Source organism: Beta vulgaris, chromosome 1 (genome assembly GCF_026745355.1).
Source record: "Beta vulgaris subsp. vulgaris cultivar EL10 chromosome 1, EL10.2, whole genome shotgun sequence".
In the NCBI taxonomy this organism is placed as follows: Eukaryota; Viridiplantae; Streptophyta; class Magnoliopsida; order Caryophyllales; family Amaranthaceae; genus Beta; species Beta vulgaris.
Window position 1 is genome coordinate 7,180,533 of NC_079202.1, and position 10,673 is coordinate 7,191,205.

The following is a 10,673-nucleotide window of genomic DNA, read 5'->3' on the forward strand; positions in this document are numbered from 1 at the left end:
ATCTTCTCCACCTCGCTATATTTGCTTCTCCCTCGAAAGGCATGGCTTATGAAATAGACCGGTGTTGTGTCCCTTCCCTTTCGGCACCAGCGGCACTTAGGCGTATTCCGATACGGCCAGGTATATAAAAATGTTTCCCCGGAAGGGGACATGAGTTTGGGGAGTGTTGAAGATGAAGTTTGAGGAGTGAAAGCTTGCTCAGCCTCCTCGTCCCAGGTGAACTCTTTTCTTTTAAGGGCCTTGAAGAAGAACAGGCTCTTGTCAGCCGACCGTGATAGGAATCGTCCGAGAGCAGCTAGACATCCTGTTAGGCGCTGCACTTCCCTGACGTTCCGAGGGGATTTCATCTCCAGCACTACTTTTATCTTGTCGGGGTTTGCTTCAATACCCCTTTCATCAACCAGAAATCCGAGGCACTTACCCCTTTTACCGCAAAGACGCACTTTTTGGGTTGAGCATCATACGATACTTCCTCAGTGTGCTCAGCGTCTCCTTCAGGTCGGCTGGTGATCAGAATGGGCCTTGCTCTTGACTATCATATCGTCAACTACACCTCTATGTTCCGACCAATTGATCACTGAAAATTTTTGTTAACGGTCCGCTAATAGGTGGCTCCAGCATTTTTCAGTCCGAATGGCATCATTTTGTAGCAATAGACCCCTTGGGGAGTGGTGAAGGCGGTATGAACCCGATCATGTTCTGCCATCGGGATTTGGTGGTAGCCTGCATTAGCGTCCATGAAGCTTAAGAGGGCATGACCAGCTGTCGAGTCGACCAGCCTGTCAATTTTGGGCAGAGGGTGGTTGTCTTTCGGACAGGCCTTGTTCAGGTCTGTGAAATCTACGCACATGCGCCAAGCCCCGCTCGGCTTCTTCACCAGTACTACGTTAGCCAACCATTCCGAGTACTGGCATTCCTCAATGAATCCTGCTTCGAGCAGTTTCTTGACCTCAACTGCGGCAGCTTTGCATCTTTCTGGACCTTGATGCCTTAGTTTTTGCTTGACTGGCTTGTACCCCTCCTTGATGTTCAGCTCATGGCACATGATTTTGGGGTCAAGACCGGCATCTCTGAGGCCTCATAGGCGAACACGTCTGGTATTCCCGGAGCACTTCCACACTGTGCTCTTTTCTGGGTTTAGGGCCTTGCCCCACTCAAGTCCGACCGGGTCTGCCCATCTCTACTTCTTCATCTTCCTCAGCTGGCTGAGGTCGTCATACTGCTTGGGGTTCTCTGTGATGTATACCCCCAGGTTTTTTGGTGAACCTTCTCTTTTCCTCGTCCTCGAGTCCTCTTGGACGTCGATTTCAGTTCTGCTCTTCAAGCTATTAACATAGCATTCTCGCCCGGCCTGCTGATCCCCTTGAATTTTTCCGACCTTCCCTTCATCTGTTTCGAACTGCATGAGAAGTTGGTATGTGGAGATAGCGGCTTTTGTTTTGTTCAGAGTGGGTCGTCCCATTATTATGTTGTATGGTAGGGGGATGTCGACCACTAGGAAGTCGATCGGTAGGCTTCTGCCCTTGCCTTTCTCACCCATCCGAGTGGGGAGCTTTATTGATCCGACAGGCTGCACCGAATTACCCCCGAAGCCTATGAGTGGCTGGTCGAGTGGTGTGACATCCTTCTCACTGTACTTCAGCTTCTTCAAGCATTCTAGAGTAATGATGTCAGCGGATGACCCACTATCAACCAGGACACGCCTTACCCGGGAATTGGCTACTTTGAGCTCGATGACCAAGGGGTCATCATGGGGTACACTGACTGGCCGACTGGATTCCCCGAATGTCATTATGGGGCAGTCCGACCGGCTTGGCTTGACTTCTAGCACTTGGTGCTTGAGGTTTTGGAGGTGGGCTTTCCTAGCTCGACCGGTTAGGCCTCCTGAGGCGAAGCCCCCTGCGATGACTCCAATGAATCCCTCCGTATCCCCACTATTGGACTGACCGATATTCTGCTTTCCCTTCTCTTCGCTCGTGTGCTTGAGGTAGCGGTTCAGCTTCCCCTGATCAGCCGGGTTATTCAGTCCTTTCTTCAGCTCTCTACATTCTTTCGTGGTATGACCACATTCTCGGTGGTATTCACACCACTGGCTTTTGTCTCTCCGGTAGGCTGAGGTCCTGATGGGTGGGCAATTGGATAGCATGGATTTATGTTTGATGTCCAGGTAACTTTCTCTTCGATTCTTATTGAAACGAGGGTCATTTCCATGATCAGTGAATCTGTCCGACCTACCGCCCGTTTTCTGCTGTTTGGGCTGATCTCTATTGCTTCCTTCTTCCTTTCTCTTCTTACTTCCTTCTTCCGAGTGACGGCAAATGTCTGCCGCTTGGATAAACCTCTGAGCTTTCGCCATGGCCTCGGAAAAAGTCTTGACTTCACTTTCCGCCAATGTACATCTGAGTCGGCCAGGCTGCAATCCGGACATGAGAGCTGCGAATGCAACAGTATCCTGCAGGTCGGACACTTTTAAGGATTTTTCATTGAACCTTCTTATATAGTCGGCTAGACTTTCGTTCTTCTCTTGTTTGACCCCCATGAGGTGCAAGCTTGTCTTCTTTTGCCTCTTTCCGGCCACAAATTGGTGGGTAAACATGTCCTCGAGTAACGCGAAATCGGTGATGATCCCGGCAGGTAGTTCTTGGAACCAATTCAGTGCAAGCCCCTTCAGAGTGGTGGGGAAGAACCGACACCACGTGGCTTCGCAACTGGTCTGTACACTCATCTGGGCTTTGTATGTGGCCATATGATCTTCTGGGTCGGTTAGGCCCGCAAATTGCTCGATCAATGGTGTTTTAACTTTCCCTTGGGTGGGGGTGTCGATGATCTCCCGACTGAATGGGGTCATGAACTTCAGGCTTCCATTGTCCAGTTTTAGAGGTTTGGACTGCGTCGAGTCGACATGTCCTTCTCGCTGAGCTGCCTTGCGATCTAGGAACTGACGGGCGTCATACCCCTGACTGCGGCGCTTCTCGTTAAGAATGTTACGAGCATCCTCCGGCTTGCGACCAGGATTTCCCCTCGGTGACCTGGAGACGTGAGTCTCTTCCCTTCGGAGGACAGTTTCCCGATGGGCCGACCTCTCCCCCTGTGGAGGGCGCTCATCTTGCCGAGAGGGGGGCCTTTGAGACCGACCCGGCTCCCGAGCTGCTGACCTTTGCCGGTTAGGCTGGCCAAGATTGGAGCGAGGGTTACGCTCTTCCCTATGAGACTGCCTTGGGACATTGTCATCGCGTTGCTGGAGGTTGAGTTGATTCTGTCCTTGTCCTTGTTGGAGGGTAGTCAGCATTTGCATGATGCTTTGCTGTAGGGTTTGCTGCAGCTGAGCTGCTATGAGTGCTATATCAGCTGTGAGTAAAGGTTGGGGGTCAACACGTTGTATTTCTCGGGAGGGGGATGGCTGCAGTTCCTGAGAAAGTTCAACTTTAGGGTCCAGCGTATGAACTGAGGGGGATCGAGTTCGTGCTGACCTCCTCTGTTGAGGTGAGGGTTCCCTCTCGGATCGTTGATGTTGGGTAGATTGTTTGTTACGGGCGTTCTTGGATGGTGCCATAGCTGATTAGCACTAGGGTCAAATTCTGCTGAATAGCAAGTAAACTTTTCTGAGTGGTGGCGAAGTAACTTTCTGTACTATCCCCACAGACGTCGCCAAACTGTTTCTGTCTAGAAATTAAGGTTAATAGTTTGTGCTGAGCAAGTCCTTAGGTCTGAGCAGAGCTGGTTATCAGTTCATCGGAAACCTGCAAAAAACAGAAAAACTACCCCGGGGGTTGTTCCGGGATCGCCCCTCCGACGCTCAAGTCAGTTGATGATTGAGGTAGAGAGAGTCTAGAGTGAGAAACTCAAGTTAATTAGATGAGAATTCAATACCTTTGCATTGATGTGACAAGAGGTATTTATAGTGGTGAGAATTCCTAGAAAGTGGTGTGCTAGATAAGACAGCTCACTTAGGGATTGATGATACCTTTTCAAGGTGATTCCTGTGGGACCCATGGATCCCCAAATATTGGCCAGCCATGTTTTAGCTTGGTGGGACCCACAGAGCTGAGGTGGTGGTGACACATGGCGTGAGACTCTTGGAGGGATTTAATGGGCCCAAACAGTATCCATACAAGATCACCAACCTTGAACCTATGTTGTTTGCGCCCCTTGTTAGCTCTTGTCTTGTATTGGATATTCATCTTTTTAATCCTTGCCTTCACTTGTTCACAAGTTTTGTTGAATGCTTCTAATCTCTTCTTTGCATCCATGTGTATCTCATGCTTAGGCATTGCAACAAAATCAATAGGAAGTAAAGGATTAATACCATACACTACCTCAAATGGTGAATGAGATGTAGTAGATGAATGTGCTCTATTATAAGCAAATTCTGCATGAGCAAGCTTGATATCCCAATCCTTTTGTGTCTTACTCACCAATCCTCTTAGCAAAGTTCCCAATGTACGATTTGTCACCTCAGTTTGGCCATCTGTTTGAGGATGATGACTTGTACTAAAGAGTAACTTAGTACCTAGCATGCGCCACAAGCATCTCCAAAAGTGACTTAGGAATTTAGAATCCCTATCAGATACAATGCTCCTTGGTATTCCATGTAGTTTAATGATCTCTCTAAAGTATAAATCAGCTACATGTGATGCATCATCAGTTTTGTGCATAGGAACAAAGTGAGCCATCTTAGAGAAACGATCCACAACCACCATTATGGCATCTTTCCCTCTTTGAGTTCGAGGCAACCCTACTATAAAATCCATGCTCACACTATCCCATGGTTGATGAGGAACTAGAAAAGGTGTGTAGAGACCTTTATGGAAAGTACGACTCTTAGCCTTTTGACAAGTAGCACAATGTGTAACCACCAAGTGAATATCTTTTACCATGTGTGGCCAATAGAAGTTTTCTTGTAAGTGATCAAGAGTCTTTTGAACTCCAAAATGTCCAGCCATCCTCCACTATGAACCTCCCTTACTAGAAGCCTTCTCACACCACTTAGGCACACATAACTTGTTTCCTTAAAAAGAAAACCTTCATGTAACACATAAGGACCTTCTTGTCGAGCCATTTTCTCCTTGAAATCCACATCTTCTTTGTATAACTCCTTTAGATGTTCGAACCCTAGGACTTGTGCATCCACAATAGTTAACAAATAAGAACGCCTAGACAATGCATCTGCCACTATATTTGTCTTACCTTCTTTATACTTTGAAGAAAATGTGAATGATTGAAGAAACTCCACCCACTTAGCATGCCTATGATTGAGCTTTTGTTGGCCATGAATGTACTTTAATGCTTCATGATAAGAATGAAGAATGAAAGGTTTTGGCTAAGATAATGTGACCAATGATCTAATGCACGACAATGGCATAAAATTCTCGATCATAGTTAGAATATTGAGTTTAGCTCCACTCAACTTCACTAAAGTATGAAATTGGCCTCTTTTCTTGCAATAGAACAGCTCCAATCCCTACTCCACTTGCATCACATTCCACCTCAAATAGTTTATGGAAATTAGGTAATGCTAAAACAGGTGCACAACATAGTTTACCTTTTATGTCTTCAAATGCTTGTTGTGCTAAGGAAGTCCAAGTAAATCTCCTTTCTTCATTAACTCTGTGATAGGTGCCATGATAGAAGAAAAGTTTCTAATGAATCTCTATAAAAGGATGCCAAGCCATGAAAGCTTCGACATTCAGACACATTCTTGGGTGCTATCCAAGATGAAATTGCTTTTACTTTATCAGGATCAACATGATCCTTCTTGTGACACATATACCCAAAAACGCCACCTTGTTTACAAGGAACTCACTTTTCTCTAGCTTTCCATAGAGTTTTTGTTCTCTTAATTTTATGAAGAGATGGCGTTAGTGAACCAAATGTTCTTCCACACTCTTGCTATAGATTAGTATATCATCCAAATAAACAACCACAAATTTATTAAGGAAAGGACGAAGTACCTCATTCATTAGCCTCATAAAGGAACTAGGCGCATTGCATAAGCCAAAGGGCATGACCATCCATTCATACAACCCTTGCTTTGTCTTGAAGGCTGTTTTCCATTCATCTCCTTCCCTAATCCTCATTTGATGATATCCACTTCGAAGATCAATCTTAGAAAAGATTGAAGCACCATGTAATTCATCCAACATATCCTCCAATCTAGGCATAGGAAACCTATATTTAACTGTGATGTTGTTTACTGCTCTACTATCTATGCACATCCTCCATGTTCCATCTTTCTTAGGGACTAACAAAGCTGGCACAGCACATGGACTCATACTTTCCCTTACATAACCTCTTTCAATTAGTTCTTCAATTTGGCGTTGCAATTCCTTAGAAGCCACTGGATCACACCTATAAGCAGGTTTGTTAGGTAGTGGTGCGCCAGGAACAAGATCAATAGCATGTTCTATCCCTCTCAAAGGTGGAAGTCCTTGTGGTAACTCTTCAGGGAAACATCTTTGAATTCGTGCATCAAAGTTTCAAGTTGATCATTGTTAGAACTTGATACTTGTAGTCACTTGCCTCACAACCAAAGCATAAGCATAACCTTCTTCTCTACTCTCATGCTCGAATTCTTTTGCATTTAGGAAGTAACTTGGTGTCTTAGGTTGTTGTTTAGACGCCACTTGATTAGGGTTTAGAGGATGTAATCTAACCCTCTTGAACCAACCAATACAGAAAGACATTGAGTCCCCTTCATGAATAACTTTGCTATCAAACTGCCATGGTCTCACAAGTAGAAGATGGCATGCACTCATAGGAATATATCACACCATAGCTCATCTTTATAGCCTCCTATAGAGAAGGAAATAGGGCTTGTTTCTTCACCCTCATGCCAGTGCTATCATCCAACCAACTCAATTTGTAGGGTTTAGGGTGTGCCCTTGTGATGAGATTGAGTTTAGACACCACTTCAGCTGCAATAACATTAGTGCAAGAACCACTATCTATTATTACATTGCATGTATATTCACCTACCTTGCATCTAGTATGGAAAAGATTCTCCCTTTGTGCCATGTTAGGTGTATGATCCACATGTAAGGTGCGCCTAACCACTCCAATTAGCCTTGTATCATATTCTGCAAAAGCATCCTCTTCTTCATCATCTTCCCCCATGTCTTGTTCTTCTTCAGGGATGAACTCATACATGCTTTCTTCTTCATTCAAGGCTAAGTATTGCCTCATGGTGAGAGCCTTCTTGGTAGGACAGTTGCTTGCTATGTGTCCTCTTCCTTGACACTTGAAGCACTTCCTCAACTCCTCAAACTTCTCTTTAGGCACGACCACTTTAGGTTTCTCCATAGTAGTGTCCTCCTTAGGTGTATTGTTAGGTTTAGGATTTTCGTTCCACCTTGTGTAGGAAGTAGTAGCCTTTCCCTTTGTATTAGGGTCATACCTAGGTGTGTATGTTCCCTTAGGTTTCTCTTCCTTGTCATGTTCTTCAAATTTCTGAGCTAACTTAGTCACATCCGTAAAGGAGTGATAAGTAGAAACCTCAACCCTTTTGCTATGTTTCTATTCAATCCTTTAATGTACCTTGCGGTTTTGTGCATCTTTTTCTCTTCTATATCACACATAAGGCCTAGTTTCTCAAACTCCATAGTGTATTCATGTACACTTAGATTATTTTGGCTTATTGATGTAAGCCTCATGAACTGTTTGTGTTCGTAGTCATCAGGTAGGAATTTATCTTTGAGCTTCCCTTTCAATTTCTCCCAACTACATAACTTGGCCTTGTTTTTCTTGGCTCTTTGTGTGTGCAACCCTTCAAGCCAAATTCCAGCATATTTCGTGAGTCTAATGGCAGCCACCTTGAACTTCTTTCGATCATCGAAACCCCTATACTCACTCACCTTTTCTAGTTGGCGAATCCACTCCAACAAGTCCTCAGGTTTGCCTTCACCAGTGTAGTCATCAATCTTCAACCCTCTATCATCTTGATAGGCGTTCTTGGATGATCTTGCTTCACCTTCATCCCCTTCACCCTCCGAATGTAGGCCTATATATGACGCACTATTGGGATTGAGTTTCTTGGTGATTATGTCGGCAATAGCATCTAAACGTGCCTCTATTCTTCTTGTATGATTGCTTGCCTCAGTTTGAGAACGAGCCAATTCACTCATAGCCATAGCAAGCTTGTCCATCTCGGACGTCATGGTTAAGGTGCCTTCAAGTGTCTCCTACACCTTTCTTGATCCTAAAGATTGGATCTTGATGCAATCTTGGAAACACAAAGTGGAATCTTGGGTGTATAACCACTTCTTGAACCTTGTCGTAGCAATCTAGAAGTATCAAGATTGGTTCTTGGTAACCAAAGATCAAATCTTGCAATGTTCGAATCTTATGTATGGTCCTCGGATCTTTCTTGATATGAGAACCCTTTCTATCCTCACCTCCCTGGAAAACTGATACCACTTGATATGATTACTAAACCAAGAAGTCTAATAATCAAGTTATTAATATGAATCTTGAAGAAAAGACTCCAAGAACTCGAACTAACAAGCATAAAAGTCAAACAAGGGATATGAATTTATTCAAGATCACTCCTGAAACTTGAATAAAGACTCTAAACACTCTTAAAAACACTCCTGAATTTTAAGATGTTTAACACTAAGTATTCAACACTCCTGTAGAATAATTAATGGTTTCAATTGTAAGCAAAAAGCACACAATCAAGAATGAGTTTAAACACACAAAATCTCTAAGTATTATTGAAAGAAAATGTCCCCTTTATATAGGGTACAACTTAGGCTAATCCAACTATGAAAACTTATCCTAATTCTACTAGGAAAACTTAAACTTATTCTACTCCTAATTATTAAAACACACGCCTAAAAGATAACATGTACAAGTCACATGTTTATCTTGTAAAACATAAAACATAAACATAGCAATCCTTATTCTACTAGGATTCTATGTAGCAAGCAAGGAGTAATCCTAACAAAACTAGGACTCCTCTTTACTCCTCTCCACGCCATCATCCAAGTCCCATGTTAGCACACAAGCCAAGACTTGGTTCTTGTTCTTGATTTGGAACCCTAAAGTGTCCATGGTCAAGTCAATAGGCTCATGGTTAACAAGTGCCTTTGCATCCATATCACCCAACCAAGGATCAGGCGCCTATAATAGGCGCCCGAACCTGTGCTCAGGCGCCTAAATTAGGCCCCCACCCACAGGTACAAGCGCCTATTTTAGGCACCTGACCACAAGTTCGGGCGCCTATTTTTGGTGCCTGCTCCTGTGGCTGGGCGCCTGTACATGTGGTTTGGCGCCTATTTTAGGCGCCCGTAGCTGTGGTTGGGCGCCTATTTTAGGCACCTTACCATAGGTTCGGGCACCTATTTTAGGCGCCTGACCACTTTTTCGACATTTTCGAAAAAGTTGCACGTATTGTAAACTAAAAGGTTGCCGGAGGAGTGGCAAGATGGCGTCATGATGATGTCATTCAACCTCCTTCAATATGTGATGAGAGAGAGTGACCGGAAAATTGGTCGGAGAAGTCCTTGGATGATGAGATAGTGTGAGGAAGTATGAGAGTGGGAGAGTGAAAGAGACTGAAGATGTATGAGAGTGGGAGAGTGTGAGAGAGTGAGGAAATGTATATGTACAAATACATAAGAAGTATATATACAGGGCGTTGATAGGAAAAAGATAAGGCAGCATTTAGCAAAATCCGAATAACATGAATCACATGTCATTATTTCATGTCATTTGAGTTAGTTTTACTATAAAAAAAAAAAGCGGTGATTGTGGGTTGTTACATTATAATTATAGTGTAAGAGTTACACCCAAGAATTTGTGTTTTCTAAATACATTATCAATTTATGAAAAAAATACTTTTTTGGAAAAGAAAAAAACAGATGAAAAATAGCAAATATGAAAAATATGAAAAATACCATTGGGACATTCACAACTTATTATCACTTATAATGGAAGAGAAATTTGACAATATTCAAAAGCAACTGAAATGAGACGATATACACATAACAAAGTGGCGGTATTCATGAGATGCTTAGTGGCTTTTTGTAATCATGAAAAATTTAGGAAAGAGAGATTCTGACACATTGTTTCTTTTCACTTTAAAGTCCAAAATAGAGGTACAAACTTTGGAATCCAAATTTGGTGTACAGAGAAAGTGAAACAAATTTTTTTTTTCTTTAAAAAAATGGCTTTTTTTTCTTAGTTACATCAATTTATTAGTAGAAATTTAGAATATTAAGATAAGAAAAGTTACTTTATGAGTACAAAGTTAATATTTAAAGTCAACCATCTAAAATAAGAAATGCATTTTCACCATCTAAAATTTTGCAAAACAAGAGATCCCCATCTCAAATTTCCCTTAAAATATCTAACTTTGACATTGAAAATTTCAGCATTGTAATATTTATGAGCTCGAAAAATATAATTTAACAAATGAAGAATTTAATTTTGTAATGTCCTTTGTAAGACTACTATATGTAAACTAAGTTATTTTAGTTTCAAAAGTATGAAATCATTTGTTTGACTACGAGTTTCATGTTCAGAAGTTCAAGCACAATCAATTTGTATATGAGCCACGAATAGGCAAACAATTCCATCAGAAACTGCAGTTATCGCCAACTCTCAGGAATTGAGCATCAAGACCTGGACATTGTTAAACAGTACACGCACATTCCTGTTGCATCACGTCAAAAAGA